The sequence below is a fragment of the Bos javanicus genome, chromosome 9 (genome assembly GCF_032452875.1).
Source record: "Bos javanicus breed banteng chromosome 9, ARS-OSU_banteng_1.0, whole genome shotgun sequence".
NCBI lineage: Eukaryota > Metazoa > Chordata > Mammalia > Artiodactyla > Bovidae > Bos > Bos javanicus.
This window is the reverse complement of record NC_083876.1, coordinates 95,744,858-95,762,905: the sequence shown is the minus strand read 5'-3', so window position 1 is coordinate 95,762,905 and position 18,048 is coordinate 95,744,858. Positions and strand designations below refer to the sequence as shown.

The 18,048-nt window shown below is 46.9% G+C and overlaps 1 pseudogene; it reads right to left on the bottom strand.

Annotated features, from left to right (window-relative positions):
* The window catches only part of LOC133254379 (cytosolic arginine sensor for mTORC1 subunit 2-like), a 142,862-nt pseudogene extending 126,201 nt beyond the window's left edge, over positions 1-16,661 (bottom strand).
* Between the last annotated feature and the right edge of the window lie 1,387 nt (positions 16,662-18,048).

Here is an 18,048-nt window from a genome sequence, read left to right as displayed (position 1 = left end):
CCACCAGGCTCCTCGGTCCATGGGATTTTCCAGGCAAGAGTGCTGGAGTGGGGTGCCATTGCCTTCTCTACCAAATCATCGTTAGTTCCCTCCAGTTCACCAGCTCTGCGTGGCCATGGGCTCAGGCTTGGTTGCCGCTGGAAAAGCATTTTTACCATTAGGCCGTTCGGTCCAGGGGTGTTCTCAATGGGAGCAGCATGACTTAGGAAGGAATCTTCACTTATGACTCATGCCTGCAACTTGACCCTCCCAGGGGAGGCAGCCGATTCTGGTGCTGGAAAATAGCCAATGAGGACAATTCTCAGTTCTAAGTTCTGCTTCAAGCTGCTTTCAGAGTGGAGGAGCCCTCGTCAGCCTCTGGAACCTTAAGGAAGAGACCTGCTGGGCACAAGGCTTGAGGCTTCATGAAGAAACGCCTTCCTGTGTCATCTTTAAAAGACTTCATTTGCATCTGGGGGTGATTCGAGATTAAAAAGGGGGACATGAAATCTAGAGGGTAAGTGAAGCAAAGAGTAGAAGGGGAGAGGACCAGGGAGAAGACACACCAGGAAATATGAATGGCACGTACTCAAAATAACATCTCAGCTCAGTCAGACCCAAGACAATGTTGACTTATAATTTATTCCATCATGAATAAAATACTCAGTTCTGATCCACTCAGGTGAAAGAAATAATTGTGAAGGTATATCCATAGGTGGAAGCCCTTACAGAAATCCTGTGTGGAACTCTAAAATAATCACCCTCTGCCTTGTCTCGTTCCTAGACAGCCCCACCCCATAGCATGTCCAGTATTGGATAATTAGATCTGCGAGGCTTTGGCAAAGTCAGCTTTCTAATGTAAAGCATCCCGGTTGCAAAGGAGAACGCCCTTTGGTAAAAGCATGAGATAGGATTGTTGCCTGGCGGCTGTGAGTTCTCATCCTGGTTCCTCCCAGCCTGGTTTCCACACATCTGGGGCTGTGGATTGTTTATTTATTGTGTTTTTGGCTGCAGCACAGAGGTCAAGCACCTTTGCAAATTGCAGGCAGTGATGACTAAATCTCAGCATTTCTACCACCTCAAAAACCCTGGAGAAGAGAGTGTGTCACATATACACCCGGAAAAACAAGTTCCCAAATTTAAAAGAAATCAGAAACTACTGGTTGAGAAACACCAAACGTCTAGATGTTCTTCGGTTTTCACCTAGAAATGTACATTTTGGTCCTCTGTGCTAGGCTTGGCGCCTCCAGAGCTCAACTGTGTCTCTCTGGGTTTCTGGGAGAGCTCTCATGGTCCACACTTGGGTGGCCCACAGAGGACCTCAGTAATGGATGGGGCATTGGTAGCAACCTTGTGGGCAGGTCTCATGGTTCAGCCTGGCCAAGTAGCAGGTAAACTGAGGAAAGCAACTGTGTTTTCATGGACAAACAGGCTTACGCTCACAACAGAAAAAGGTTTCTGTGCTGGGAGCCCGGTGGTCAGTTCTGGAGGCTGAGGGCTGCAGGGAGGACCAGCTTCTCTGACTTTCTTAGACCAAGGATGGAGGATGGAGTGAGAGCCCTGGCCCACGGGGATGCACCCACGTGAGCATCCCAGCGCTGTCAGCAGTGGCTGGGTTTAGCTTAGCAGAGTGGGCGCCCTGGGGAACCTTGTCATCCCTAGATTGGCTCCTACCACCCGGCACGCTCCATGCTCACTCCTTGGAAGAAAAGCTATGATGAAGCTAGACAGCATATTAAAAAGCAGAGACATCACTTTACAGACAAAGGTCCATCTAGTCAAAGCTATGGTTTCTCCAGTGGTCATGTATGGATGTGAGAGTTGCACTATAAAGAAGGCTGAGCACTGAAGAGTTGATGCTTTTGAACTGTGGTGTTGGAGGAGACTCTTGAAAGTTCCTTAGACTGCAAGGAGATCCAATCTGTCTATCCTAATGGAAATCAGTCCTGAATATTCATTGGAAGGACTGATGCTGAAGCTGAAACTATAATACTTTGGTCACCTGATGAGAAGAACTGACTCACTGGAAAAGACCCTGATGCTGGGAAAGATTGAAGGCAGGAGAAGAAGGGGATGAAGAGGATGAGATGGTTGGATGGCATCACCGACTCAATGGCCGTGAGTTTGAGCAACTCTGGGAGTTGGTGATGGACAGGGAGCCTGGCATGCTGCAGTCCATGGGGTCGCAGAGTCGGACACAACTGAGCAACTGGACGACAACCTGACAGTCTCAAGACGGGCAGGATTCCTCTGAGTTTCTCTGAGTTTGGGTTTTGGCATCTGCCCTTGATAAACAGAACACACCCTGCTGCCTCCTCTGCCCTGGATGGTTATGGCTCATGTTCCAACTTTCAAGATCGAGAGGACTTTTTTTAAAAAATCACTTTACATTAAAAAAAAATTGTAGATTTAATAATGTCTCAGCTTAAAGTTTTATTTTCTGAAGCCTCTTAGTAGCGCAGTGTGACAGAATGCCTAAAAAAACGAGGTACTTAATAGACCCAGGTGAACTGACAGCCCAGTGCTCCCTGCTTTCAAAAGTCCTCATTGTCTCCAGAGGGAACATGACTCAGTCCCTGTGAACACAGGCCTCTCCTCTCAGGGGACCATGTTCTCTGGGCAGCAGGGCCCACATCTGACTCATGGGCACCTACTCCTTTCTGCTTTCGGGTCAGCCCTCAGAGGACATGGAGACTGTGAACTAACTAAAGGGTGGGGTCACCTTCAGTCCTGTGCCCTTGGCTTGGATGCAAGCTGTCTTTGAAGCGGTCCTGATGACATGAGAAGGTCACTGGTGGCCCTCAAGACCGGGGTGCTTGGCATTGTACAGAGTTTGGGGTTCTGTGGATGTTTGTTTCCAAAGATGGCTACCAAAATTCTGCACACATTTTTGTTAAGTCACTTCAGTCGTGTCCGACTCTTTGCCACCCTAAGGACTGTAGCCCTCCAGGCTCCTCTGTCCGTGGGATTCTCCAGACAAGAATACTGCAGTGGGTTGCCATGCCCTCCTCCAGTGGGTCTCTCTGACTCAGGGGTCAAACCCACGTCTCTGATGTCTCCTGCATGGGCAGTCGGGTTCTTTACCACTAGCACCACCTGGGAAAGCCTCAGATAGGGATTTCCTGGCAAATTCTGGCCAGTCCCTATTCTCTCTTTTTAAAAAATATTTATTTACTTATTTGGCTGTGCCAGGTCTTAGTTGCAGCCTGTGGGGTCTTCAATCTTTGTTGCAGTGTGAGGGATCTAGTTCCCTGTCCGGGGATTGATCCCAGGCTCCCTGCATTGTGAGCACAGAGTCTTAGCCATTGGACCACCAGAGAGGTCCCCCTATTCTCTTCTGAAATGTGGCTTCATCTCTTCTCTCATCTGAAGGTAGAGTCCTTTGCCTCTCTCCTTGAGACTCAGATGGCCCTTTGACCTGCTTTGCCAGCAGAAGAAGTGATGCTGTTTCATCTTCAAACCTGTGCATAATGGGTTTTTTTTCCCCCTTGAGGATGCAGATCCGGTGAGCAGGAGTGACCTGAAGCAACTGGTCACGTGTGAGCAGCTCTGGTTCCTGCCTGCTTCCTGTGAATGGATCACCCAGCACAGGACTTTTCCAGATCTGCAGGCTTGCATTGGACACTTTACAGGCTGGCTTCAGAACAAGCATTCTCAATCTCTGGAAAAGGAGGAATCGTAATCCTTTGATAATATTTTCCTAAGAGCAGTAAATCGTGTGTCCTCCTTTGTACGAAACCTTCCTCTCACAGTCTGGAGCAGTAGCTCAGCTTTTCACTAACTAGCAATGTGGCCTCAGCCTTCCTACCTGTAAAGGCAAGATGGCACAAGCTATGTTTGGTGGAGATGCTGGAAAATTGAGGTCCCTGCTCCCCCTACCCCCCAACCAGCAGTGCTGGGCAGGGGCTTTGTGATGGCTGTGTCCATCTTTCTGGGGCCACTCGAGTTGGTCGGCCTCCTCTCCTGGCTTGCTCCGTTTTCTGGACCCAACCCCCATATGTCTTGGACTGAGACTGACTTTTCCCTGTCAACATTCAAGTCTGTGGTCACGTTCCTCCGTGGCTCCTGGGTTCCATGACTTGCCTTCCAGACAGGGTCCCTGCGGTGCCCTCCTGCCTGCCTGGGGGTTCTTGGGGAAGCCCCGCCCACTCGGTTCATCTTGGCTTTGAAGTTGAGACCCAGACACCCCTCAGCAGGCACCGTCCTTTGACTTCTTTCTAGAGAGGGGGTTGGCTATGTAGAGTCATTCATTTCTTGCCAAAATCATCTTGTGTGTTTCTGGCCAAGGTTAAGGAAAAGAAAGAACAGCAAACATCCTGGAAAAGAGCCTTTCTCTATGTTCTGAATTATCCTGAGCTTATTAGGTCTGTCCTTAAGTGAGACTCAGTAGGAAAGCTCTCATATAAAATGTTCAGTTTGGAGAATCCTACCTCCCAGCCTCTCCTCCTCCCCAGGTCTGTCTCTGCTGCATATCTGTCTGTTGGCTCCACACCAGGCTCCCGGCCTGCTTATGCTCTTTGCGTCTTCCCCTCTATCAAAACATGTTCTCAGGAAGGGCTCTTAGGAATCTGCGTCTACTTCGCTGCAAACCACCATGACCAAATGTTACTGTGTAATGCTGTGTGCTAAGTCGCTTCAGTCACGTCCGACTCTTTGCAACCCCATGGACTGTAGCCCACCAGGCTCCTCTGTCCATGGGATTCTCCAGGCAAGAATACTGGGGTGGGTTGTTGTGCCCTCCTCTAAAGTTACTGTAATGAGTATTAAATACAATAGGGGATAAAGCTTGAAGTCAAAGGAACGACTCTCTAAATGTGGAATATTGACCTTGCCTGGCAAGCTGATACTGAATTGAAGGGTTGTGTAGTCAGAGTGAAAGAGTCTCACTATTAGAGAAACTAGGAGAGCCTCTAACCACCTGTGTTGATCACTAGCTACCTTTTGGAAGCCTACTCCAGAACTGAGCAGCAAATGCTGAGAACCTGCCCTGTGCTCAATCAGGTCACACACAGTAGGGCGTGCTGGTAGTGACCTTGACCTTGTCATGTTCCCTTGACTGTGCTCCTGCCTGGGCTTCTGGGAGCCCCTGTTCCTGTCACGTGGCACTTCCCATTGTCCATATATTCCCAGTGCACGCTTCTTCTTTTCCTCTCCTCCATGTGACTCTTGACTCTAACCCTGTGGTGGTTTATGTTAGGAGGGGAATTGAAACTGCATCTGGGGGGTCACCTGTCCCCGCTGGGCTCCCTCTTCCACTCTGAGCAGTGGATACCCCCTCCCCTAACCACAGCAGCTGGGACAACATTTGCAAAGTAAGAATGACTGGCACTGGAAAATTTGGGAGACCTCCTGCAAATGAGCCATCAAGGTAACTGAGATATAGTATCTTGTTCAGATTGAGTGTAAAGAAATTAGTTTTCTTTATCTTCACCTCTTGTTTTTACATGTCAGTCAGTCATACATTTTTGTGTGTGTGTTGATTTTAGAGCTTGGTTCTATGTGGGGATGATTTAATGAATGTTCCTGAGTCATTCACACTTTAATATGAAAGAAGGAGGTGGAAGAGCACTTAATATCTGGAGAGTGTCCTGGTGGTTCCAGACATCATCAGAGCCACTCTGCTCATTGGTTGGGAGCAGAGTACGTGGATGTCCGGGGGTTCACTTCACATTACTCGGCTTCTACTTGTATAGAGAATTGAGGTTATGCGGCAGTAATGTGGCCAAAACACATCCCATCACTCTCACTCCCATGTTTAAACCATGACTTGTCAATGGTGCAGGGACTAAGACACAATTTTGAATGGATCCTGGGTCTAATATTATGGTTATGGACCAACTTCCCTGGTGGCTCAGATAGTAAAGAATCCACCTGCAGTGCAGGAGACCTGGGTTCGATCCCTGGGTCAGGAAGATCCCCTGGAGAAGGAAATGGCTACCCACTCCAGTATTCTTGCCTGGAGGATCCCTGGCAGGAATGGACAGAGGAGCCCGGTGGGCTACAGTCCATGGGGTGGCAAAGAGTCAGACACGACTTAGTGACTAACACGTTATGGTTCTGTATCAGGGAATAAACTCTGATAATATTTAACTGGAAATGTTTTCTGTCTTTTGCTAAACTTAGTAAACGTGGTAAATGATGCAAACTCTGCTAAGAGAAAGTGATTTTTTACAAAAAGAAGAGTCATCTTAAAAAGTTACAAACATAATTTAGTTCATGACGTGAAATTTCCTGATCAAAACAAATCTGTACTATAGATTTGAAAAATCATATGCATTTTCATCTGTAACTGGTGCTCCAGTCGCTTTCTTTCTCTCTTTAAAATTGAAGAATAGTCGATTTACAGCGTTGTGCCATTGGCTTTCTTAATGCAAGATTTAGGACATCTGCAAGGTCCCCCAAAATGAGCCCTGGGGTGGGGGTGGGTCTCCAGGGAGCTCTTGCCCCTGGTCCACCCGGGACTACTTGGCTCCACCATTTCTTCTTCTCTTTTCGTCCACCCATTCATCAGCCCATCTTATTGTTTTTAGGCATTTCTTAGAGAGCTGCACTTCTTTTAGGCATTCTGCATTCTGCACTTTAAGGCATTTCCAAGAGAGCTGGATGAAGCACAAGCTGGAATCAAGATTTCCAGGAGAAATATCACTAACCTCAGATGCACAGATGACAACACCCTTATGGCAGAAAGTGAAGAACTAAAGAGCCTCTTGATGAAGTGAAAGAGGAGAGTGAGAAAGTTGGCTTAAAACTCAACATTCAGAAAACTAAGATCATGGCATCTGGTCCCATCACTTCATGCAAATAGATGGGGAAACAATGGAAACAGTGAGAGACTTTATTTTGGGGGGCTCCAAAATCACTGCCGATGGTGACTGCAGCCATGAAATTAAAAGACGCTTGCTCCTTAGAAAAAAAGCTATGACAAACCTAGACAGTGTGTTAAAAAACAGAGACATCACTTTGCCATAGCTTTGTCTAGTCAAAGCTATGGTTTTTCCAGTAGTCATGTATGGATGTGAGAGTTAGACTATAAAGAAAGCTGAATGCCAAAGAATTGATACTTTTGAACTGGGGTTTGGAGAAGACTCTTGAGAGTCCCTTGGACTGCAAGGAGATCCAACCAGTCCATCCAAAAGGAAATCAGTCCTGAGAATTCATTGGAAGGACTGATGCTGAAGCTAAAACTCCAGTACTTTGGCCACCTGATGTGAAGAACTGGCTCATTGGAAAAGACCCCGATGCTGAGAAAGATTGAAGGCGGGAGGAGAAGGGGACGACAGAGGATGAGATGGTTGGATGGCATCACCGACTCAATAGACATGAGTTTGAGTAGGATCCGGGAGTTGGTGATGGACAAGGAAGCCTGGCGTGCTGCAGTCCATGGGGTCGCAAAGAGTCAGACACAACTGAGCGACTGAACTGAACTGAAGAGAGCTGCAGACATCCGTGCCCTGCATCCCTATCACGCCATCAACAGTTCAATATTTGTCATGGTCTTTTGTATAGTGTCAGTCGTACTACCTTGAATGTTGATATTGTCTGGAGTCTGAGGAGGAGGCAGCTCATTTTATTTTTACCTGCAGCCCCCTCTCTCCACAGGAATCAGATATAAGTCCATGAGGCACTGGACCAGAGACAAAGGAATCACAAGTTCAGACTACGTGTATCCAGCAAGAAACTAAAATTGCAGAGTAGGTTTTTGCAATCCTCCCAACATCCTGCATAATGTGAAAATAATAGGTCAATTAGTCAATATGGTTTTTTTTTTTTTTAAAAAAGGCATCAGGCCAGCCTGCTGTTGGAATTCATACAGACTTGACAATGAACCATTGTCTGAACACTGAGCTTCTTAGCTGGTTCCTTTATTGAGGGGTTGGTGTAATAGGTATCTGAAGAAACTGCTCAGAAATCTCACGAGCCACTGCCAAACCATAGAGCTGTGGAACCGATCCTTCAGCTGCTTGAGCATCGTTCTGTTGGGAGTGGGCTGTGGAGTCAGGGAGCAGAGGCAGTGAGGCCTGCACTGAGCATCTTCCCACGCACTCAACAACCCCCTTGCCAGTCCTGGCAGGCCACGGATTTACAAGGGAAAACCCCCTTTGACAATCTGTAGCCATCAACGGGTGATTAACTAAAGTTGGCCACCCCTCCCAGGGAGCGGGTAGAGGGCTTTCATTTTAATAAGCTTGCCAATGCATTTATTTAGAAAGACAAAAAAGGTTCAGAGCGGGAATGCTCTAATTAATCTATCAGCCAACCTGGAGGAAGGAAGGGAAATCTTTTAAAACTATTTTATGGGGTATAGTTGCTTTCCAGGTGGCGCTAGTGGTAAAGAACCCACCTGTCAGTGCAGGAGACTTAAAAGACATGGGTTCATTTCCTGGGTCGGGAGGATCCCCTGGAGACGGGTATGGCAACCCACTCCAGTATTCTTGCCTGGAGAATCCCATGGGCAGAGGAGCCTGGTGGGCTTCAGTCCACAGGGTCGTAAAGAGTCGGACACGACTGAAGCGACTTAGCACACACGCTTAGCCGCTTTACAGTGTCGTGTTAGTTTCTGCTGTACAGCAAAGTAGATCAGCTGTGTGTTTACATATATTTCCTCTTTTTTGGAGGAAAAGAAATCTTTGAAACAACAGTTGTGCATCCACAAAAAGCAGTTTTTTTTACCTTTTGAGTATGAATTTATAATAATAAAGTCCATTTTTCTTTTGGCAGTCATTTCCTGCAATTATAAAACAATATAAAGCCTGACTATAAATAGGATAGGGTCAATGTTACTTCAGCAAAAGCACAAAAGTACTGAGCTGTGGATGACAGGGGAAAAAATAAGGCTTTATTTTCCATGCATTTTGCTGTATTTGCTAAACTCGTCCTAGAATTAATAATTTTATAGCCAGGATGAGGATAGGAGAGAAGTTTCATAATCTCAAAAGTGCTGAATGAGCAGGTTCTCAGAAACATTTGTAATTAGCCCTTGTTCTTCAACAATGTTAAAACTGTTTGCCTCTAGAAATAGTTCATTGGCTTTTGCCTTTGTTAATGCCATTAGTCTGTTTATGAGCTATGCTGCGCTACCAACACAAAAAAACCCTCCGCTTAATGTGTCAGACTGCTTTTCAAGTGGACCTAAGTTAATGAGGTGTAATGTAATAAAATCTTCTTTTAAAATTAAACTTTTGTGTTTCGTTTTGCTGAAAAATAAGTTTTCTGCAAAATTTAAGTCACATGATAAAGTACTTATAGAATATATATTAAAACATCAAATTAGGGAGAAACAGTGGCCTTCCCATGTCACTGTCCACGTCTCTCTTCTCCACCAACAGCACCCAGGTTTTTTAGGGGGGACTGTCGCCTACAGGGTTCACAGCTTAGGACTGGGTTTGGATTGATTAAGCCCACTGGTATACACGGCGATTATATTTTCTAAAGATGGCCGTTCTTCTAGATGTTCTTCTAGTAGCTTGTTGCTCTTCCATTAAGAGGCAGAGTCTGTGTACCTGCCTCTTGAACCTGGGTGTGTTTTTGTGACTGTTTCACTCAGTAGCATAGGGTGAAGTCACGCTGCGTGGTTTCTGAGGCTGGGTCACAAAACTGCCACTCACTCACTCTTTGTTCTCCTGGGACCCTGCCAGGTGGGCACTCTGACAGTTCTGAGACCTCCACGCTATGAAAAAGTGAAAGTGAAGCCGCTCAGTCGGGTCCGACTCTTCGCGACCCCATGGACTGTAGCCCACCAGGCTCCTCCAGCCAAGGAATTTTCCAGGCAAGAGTACTGGAGTGGGTTGCCATTTCCTTCTCCAGGGGATCTTCCCAACCCAGGGAACAATCCCAAGTCTCCCGCATTGCAGGCAGACGCTTTACCTTCTGAGCCACCAGGGAAGCCCTCCACTCTGTGAGGGAAGCCCAAACTGGCCCAGCTGGAGAGATCACACGGAGAAGCTCCAAGACTCTAGGAGGAGGGCCAGCTCCCAGTACCGACCACCCCTCCCCTACCTTTCCATCTCCCAGCCCCGTCTGACTGCAGATGTAGGAGGGACTCCAAGCCAGAGCTTACCCAGGTGAGCTTACTCAAATTCCTAACCCACAGAAACCAGGAGCCATAATGAAGTGATTGTTGTTTGAGTCCCTAAGTTGTGGATGACTTGCTATCCAGGGACCGATAGCCACGGAAGTGGGTCTCATCTCTTTGGCCACAGTGATTGTTGTAGGATGGACATGTGACCCAGTCCAGCCTTATCAGTGTAAGCCTGAAGCAGTTTGCTGGGAATGCTGGAATCCTTCGGGCTTGGTAGGTTGAGTACACAGGCTTGGGAAGATACTGTAGCTGTTGGACTGTAGCCAAGTGAGACAGCAGCAGGGGAAACCAACACGCACAGCAAGCCGAGCAGACAGAGGAATCATGATGACATCACCGTGCTCTGGATCAAGCTGCACCTGAAACCACCACTTGATTTATTCATTACCTGCTGAAGTCATCTATGGTCAAAAATTCTGGAATTGCAAGTCACCATACAGATTGCAGAATTCAATACTTCTTATGATACCTGAATCTTTTCTATTTTTTTTTCTGATCCATGACCAGCTAGACATTAGACAATATTCAATGACAGGACACTCACAGCCATCTGGAGCATCAATTCTGTTTCCAAGGAGCTTTAATCGCTGAGCCAAAATCTGTCTCTCGACCACAGTTTTCACGAGGCAAATTGTGAATGTGTGTGCGTGGGCTCAGTTGCTCGGTTGTATCTGACTCTTTGCGACCCCATGGACTGTACCCCACCAGGCTCCTTTGTCCATGGAATTTTCTAGGCAAGAATATTGGAGTAGGTTGACATTTCCTACTCCAGGAGATCTTCCCGATTGCATCTCCTGTATGGACCAGTGGATTCTTTACCGCTGTACCACCTGAGAAGGGTAAGTTTCAGCAAGTTGCTTAAGAAAGAATTTCATGAAATTCAAATCACCATGGTGGAGTGATGTGGGCTGGATGCTGTAATACTCAGCTTGATTGACAACTGTTTGATCACTTTCTGCTTGAAGAGCATTGATTCATTGATCAACCTAAATCAGCATCTGATAACAATGACTGAATCCAATAAGATAAAATTCGAAAAAGATAAACATAATTTTTTCCCTTTATTCCTCTCAAAATCAACCATATAAGTAGAAGAGAAATGAAAACTGATAGAATTCAGAGGTAACAGATACAGAAAGACTTAGAAATTTCACTTGTCAAAAAGGCTTGATGTAAGGCAAGAGGGTTATGTACTTCTTTCAAAAAGTTCTTGTGATCTTAGATTATTTCAGCAGAAGCACAGTGTCCAAAACATGGCTGGTGACTCTCTTTTCTCTGTGCTGTTTGGACTTACTCTGGAGTACAATGCCGGCTCTGTGGATGCCACATGCTAAGAAAGAAACTGACCAGTGTATGTTTAGAAGCAACTGGGGAATAGTGAGAAAAGCTGAAATCTTATCATAAGAGACATGGTTGAAGGACATGGACATGTGCCTGGAAACGACTCTATGTAACATCTGGGCTTCTGGAAAGTCTGATCAAGTCACTATTTTATCCTTTCAGGGGAAGCCCCCTGGGGGAAGATTCACAATAGCCTGCCAAGTGAGAACTTTAAAAAGCTTCATCTTCTAACATATCTCTGCCTTCATCTGCAGGACTGGAAAATCCTTGAGGTGCTGATGGGAGCTCCAGAACCATTTCCTGACAGAAATCACTGAAACTGAGTAACTTGAAAAACTTTTGAGTTTACAGATTCCTCTGAGGAACATGCATCCCATGTAGAGAAGCCCTGTCCATTCATTTCCTTCTGCCTGTTTCCTCTTCTCCAGAGAAGCAAATATTACAAAGCCATTGCTTGAAATTGCTAAGCATGAAGGGTTATTTTTGTAGAGATTTTCTTTCTCTTTCTCACTTTCAGAGCAGTGCAAAGATCATTAAAACCTTCTCTTTTGCTGGCAGTTTTTTTTTTCCATCTTTTCCTTAATACATTTTTTGTTTCCTTCCCTCTTTCTGGTCTCTTCTTGCCTGCCTCTCCTTCCTCAACAAGGAAAGAAGGCAGGGATGCGGTGGCAGGGGTGTCAAGGCTGGGGAGCATGGCTGGAGGGAGGCTTGAACTGGCCAGGGGCTCTTTCTGTTTCTTCCTTGACCTCTGACCTTCCCTTCCTGCCCATGCTCCCTCTGCCGGGTCCCATCTTTTTTGTTGTTGTTGTTGTTGTTTATTTTTAATTGGAGAGTAATTGCTTTACAATATTGTGTGAGTCTCTGCCATACATCAACATGAATCAGCCATAGGTATACATACGTTCCTTCCTTCTTGAACCTCCCTCCTACCTCCCACCCCATCCCACCCCATCCCACTCCACTGGTTGTCACAGAGCACCAGGCTGAGCTCTCTGTATCATACAGCAAATTCTCACTGGCTGTCTGTTTTACATATGGTAATGTATATGTTTCAACACTCCTCTCTAAATTTATCCTGCCCTCTCCTTCCCACACTGTGTGCACAAGTCTGTTCTCCATGTCTGCATCTCCATTGCTGCCCTACAGATAGGTTCATCGGGGTCCCAACTTCACTCCAGAATTCTGAAGATTGTATGACACTCAGATAGGAGTCTCTATGTGATAGCCATGCTGACTTCACAGGAGAGATCTGGGCATTGGGAGTTGGTGGTTACTTGTGTAGGTCCTGAGCTTTGATAAAATACGATTTCAATGAACATTTGATGTCAGCTTGAATTGTAACTGAAATTATTTTTAGTCTTATCTCTACAAATGGATTATACATGTCTCGTGGGTTGAGGTTTCATGCTATATTACCTTTGTGCCTTTCACAGGAAATGGTAACACAGCTAATATTATTGCCTCTGCCTTGTGTAAACTATTGGTATCTCTATGTGTGCTGTGTGCTCAGTCACTCAGTGGTATCCAACTCTTTGCAATCCCAGTTCTCCAGGCTCCTCTGTCCATGGAATTCTCCAGGCAAGAATACTGGAGTGGGTTGAAGATGAGACTAGATATATATCCACCAAAGGAAAGGAAATCAGAGTCGTAGAGAGATATCTGCACCCTCATGTTCGTTGTAGGGTTATTCACTGTAACGGAGACTTAAGAAACAAGGTAAGTGTCCATCAACAGATGAATGGATAAAGAAGATGTATATTACATATATAATATATATGAAGTGAATACAAGTGTTAGTCATTCAGTCGTGTCTGACTCTTTGCAACCCCGAGGACTGTAGCCCACCAGGCTCCTCTGTCCATGGGATTCTCCAGGCAAGAATACTGGAGTGGTTTTTCCATTTCCTTCTCCAGGGGATCTTCCCCATCCAGGGATCAAACCCACGTCTCCTGCATTGTGGGCAGATTCTTTACCGTCTGAGCCACCAGGGAAGCCTATATAATGAACTATTATTCAACCATAAGAAAGCAGAAAATTTTGACATTTGTGACAACTTGGACTGACCTTGAGGGTGTTAAGTAAAATAAGTTAGAGAAGACATACTGTATGACCTCACTTCCATGTGGAATCTGAAAAAACTGAAGTCATACAATCGGAGTGGAGTGGTGGTCACCAGGAGAGGGGGGTGGGGGAAAGCGTTCACATTTCTAGTTAGAAGATGAATGAGTTCTGGGGAGCTAATGTGCAGCATGGTAATTGACGTTGATACCATGTACGATACATTTAACAAGGGTTAAGAGAGTAGATCTTCCATGTTCTCTCCACAGGAAAGAAATCGTAACTATACGTGAGGGAGGTATCAGCTAACCCTAAGGTGGTGATCATTTTACAGCCTACAAGTACATCATGTCAGCACATTGTCCACCTTAACCTTATGCTGTGATGTGTCAATTACATTTCAGTAAATCTAGAACAATAACGAAAAAGATAACTCCAAGTGATCAGCTCCTGGATGACTGAGAGTCGGTTAATAATCGTAGGAAGTGAGAGCACAGGTTATGGAGTCAACTGCCAGACTGGAGCTGAGCTCATGTCACAGCTAGCAGATGTGTCACCGTGGCTGAGTCCCTGGGCTGCGTCCCAGTCTTCCCACGAGGAAAGTGGAATCAGACTGTATCACGAGGCTTTGCTGTTTAGTTACTAAGCCGTGTCTGTCTCTTTGCGACCCCAGGAACTATAGCCTGCCAGGCTCCTCTGTCCATGGGATTTCCCAGGCAAAAATACTGGAGTGGGTTGCCATTTCCCTTCTCCAGGGGATCTTCCTGATTCAGGGATCGAAACTATGTCTCCTTCATTGCAGGTAGATTCTTTACCACCGAACCACTTGGGAAACCCATCGTGAGGTTTATGAGGGTTAAATGAAATAATTTATGCAAAGCAGTTAACCAAGTACCTGAGGCCCATACTCAAAAATGTTCATTGTTGGGACTTGCCTGGTGCTCCAGTGGTTGGGACTTCACCTTCCATTGCAGGGGGTACGGGTTTGATCCCTGGTCAGGAAGCTAGGATCCCCCATGACTCATGGCCAAAAGATCAAAACAGAAACCAAGCAAAATTGTAACAAATTCAAGAGAGACTTTAAAAATGGTCCACATAAAAAAAGATTCTTAAAAAAACTGTTAGTTATTGCTATTTTCCTGAATATGGTCTTTACCTATATTTTGGGGAGCCTCCAAAATTCCCAGCAGGAAGCACAGTTTGCATCAGACCCAGCTGTGTTTTAGACACCAGCCCCTTCTTCCCATCGATGCTGCAGTGCAGCTTGTTGTCACAACACAAGGGGATTAGGCGTTCCACGAAGGAAAAACTCGTGGAGACCCTCCAAACATCCGATTCCCATGAATGTCTTACCAAAAGGGAATTGAAATGACCGACTGAATTTATTCAGTGTATTTATTGCCAACTTGTGGATTTTCTTCATGTTCTATCCCATGTTCCAGTGTGTCCGGTGGTCTTAAATACCGTTTGGCCTGATTTCGTTTATGAAAATCAGGTGCAACCGAGCTGCCTTAAGCAAATAAAGTGCTCATTCCTTCCAGCCTCCAACCTTAAGCCTAATGTTATATGTTCCATACTCCAGCTTCACTTCCTTGCTGACACGCGTCCTCCCAGTTCTGCCGGCCCAGCGCCTAAGGGATGGACATCTGTCAGTCGACCGGGGCTGGAGGATGGTGACCAGAGGTCCAGGGCTTTATTTGATGACAGCATGGTGTGTTCAAAGGATTCCAGATCTGCAGCAGGCGAGCCAATGCAATTCTCATGAATGGGAGCCTGTTCAAGGGGCTCAAGAAGGGGAGCTCATCATTTGTCTAAAAAAGGAGAGTGCTCTCCGGCAAGGGTCCGGGTGGGAACCCTGCTTTTTCTCTGTGTCGACAACCTGTTGAACCACCCCCAGCCTCCAGGAGGGGAGCACAAAGGGCCTTGTCTGGTGGTAGCCACCCTGGCTCCATTTGGCACAAAACCCACAAGAAGAAATGTACAGAGAAAACTATTCAGGAGTGGGAACGGGGTGTGTTTCAGACGTGAAGTCTGCAGAGAAAAATCTGTAGACTTTTTTTTTTTTTTTTAAAGAAAACAAGCCCCTGGAAATGAACTTTTGGAGAGAGATCGTTTATGCAGGAAATCTTCCCAGAAGGAGAAAAAAGAAACCAAGCTAAGAAGCAATCCAAATGAGAACATCCCCTCTCTGCTTCACAAGGAACAAAAGTGGGAGATGGAAGTTGAGATGTGAAAAGCTCACTGAAGCTCAGCTGGGGCCCTGGGTGGGCTGAGCGGAAATCCAGTGAGAACTGTCCTCAGTGCGGGTTCTGTGTCTGTGTAGCCACTGCTCTGGGCCCTCACCTCTCCTTGTGGCTGAGGAAATCCTGCAGTGAGTGACCACATGCCCCTGGGCTGTTTGTGCTTCCATTCATCGTCTCTTCTTTTCCCTTCCTTTTTCTCCACTGTCTGGACACTCACCCTTTCCTTGCCGCTCCCCTCGCCCCCATTTTGGGGTGTGTGTGTGTGTGTGTGTGTGTGTGTATTTTAATTGAAGTGGAGTTGATTTACAATGTTGTGTTAGTTTCAGGTGTACAGCAATTTTTTTTTTAAACCTTGTAAGTAAACCGAGAAGAGAATACAGAGCATAGAATAGAAGAGAAGAGCTGCTGCTGCTGCTAAGTCGCTTCAGTTGTGTCCGACTCTGTGCGACCCCATAGACGGCAGCCCACCAGGCTCCTCCGTCCATGGGATTTTCCAGGCAAGAGTGCTGGACTTGGGTGCCATTGCCTTCTCTGAGAAGAGAAGAGAGAATAGAATTTAAGAGGCAGGACAGGAGAGTGAGCTCAGGGAACATTCCAGGCCCCTGGATTCTGGAGTCATGTGCAGTGTTACCACCATCTCTGCTGCCCCCACCCTGAGGGGCAGCAAGGCTGAGGGCCTGGACCCAATGGACTCCAATCTGGGTGTTTTGCTCACAAGATGCAGAAATTAGGGAACTGCAGAAATCTGATGTGCAATGAGCAGCCGGAAGAAATCCTTCTGCAAACTGAAGTGTAGAACTCCCGGCTCTGAGATGCCCAAGCAATTTGGTCAATTGGGCATCAGTGCCAAGTCAAATGGTTTGCTACCTCTCACAGAGAAAATGATCTGTTTGTTCATTGATTTAGTAAGGGCTGCAGCACATACCTGTGCCCTTGTGTGCCTCCTGGGAAGTACAAAGCATTGTGCACCCTTAATGTTCTGAAAGTTTCAGAGATGAGATAAGATTGTCAAGCAAGTCAAGATTGATGATTGTCAAGCAGCCTTTTTCACCTCCAGGGAAGGTGTCCCCTCCACCAGGAGCAGGTGCCAACCATCTGAGTGGTCCTGGGGGGCCAAGAAAGACCCAACCCACACAGGTGCTGGAGGGGGCCAAGCTCTCCCGCATAGAGAAGACAGAACCCCAGTCTCAGGAGTGGGCCCCAGGCCCCATGATCAGCAGCCAAGGAGGCCCTGTGAGATTTCCAGAATCCTTCCTGAATTAGCCTGGGGGAAGGTGAATCCAAGCAGGGTCTGGAGGCTGGTGGGTAGAACCTGGGGTCGGGGGAGGCTTGCAGGAAGGGCCCAAGACCACTGGGCCCACAAGCTGAGCTCAGGGCATGTGGAGGGAACTGGGGAAGCTGCTGGAGGGGGCGAGGGAACCAAACAGGGCAGTTCTGGGCTCCCATTCAGAGCTGGAGGCGAGGTGTAGGGAAGAAGAGGGAAGTCTGGACATTGTTCTGAGTGGACACTGCTCTGAGCAGAATTGTGTCCCCTAGCCCCCAAAGATGCATTGAAATCCTAGCCCTTGCACTTGTGAAGGGACCTGATTTGGAAATAGAATCTTGGCAGTGAAATGGAGTTAAGATGAGGTCATTAAGTCCATGTGACTGGGGTCCTTGTAAGAAAAGGAGAAGGAACACAGAGACAGATGGACCCAGAGGGAGAAGAATCCTGTGGAGACAAGGGGGAGAATGGCATGACGATGCAGGTCAGCGCCTCGTGTCTACCAGCGGGGACCCCGAGACTGCTGGGGGCACAGACGCCAGGAGGCGAGCAGGGCACAGACCCTCCAGAAGAGCTTCGAGAGACGGTGGCTCTGCCGACCCCTCGATTTGGGGCTTCCAGAGCTGAAAGAGATTAAGTGCCTGGTGCTTTGCACAGGCGGCCTTGGAGACAAACACAGGGAGGGTGGTTGGGTGCCTCCCTTTGAAATGGGACCACTTTGGTGCCATGCACGGGCCCAGCGACCCGGGATACCATGTCCTGTGGCTGCAGGAGCAGATGTGTCACACCCCCCGGGACCTTTTGTGGCACCAGCAAACTTGCTTTTGAGACAATTCCGGTCATGCCATTGATGGCTATCTTCCCTGACTGAGGGCTCCCTCCGCGTCTCCATACACAGTGAAAGCGGTTGATCGCACTTCCTCCAAAATAGCACCAGATGTTTAAGGGTGCCCCAGCCCATTCCCAGTACATGCTGTTTCCCATTGACAAGGTTTTCCTGTCTACATGCTCCTTCTCAATCTCTATGAAGATATCATCAAAAATTCATTGAGCACATCTTCAGGGAAACACATTTACCGAAGACC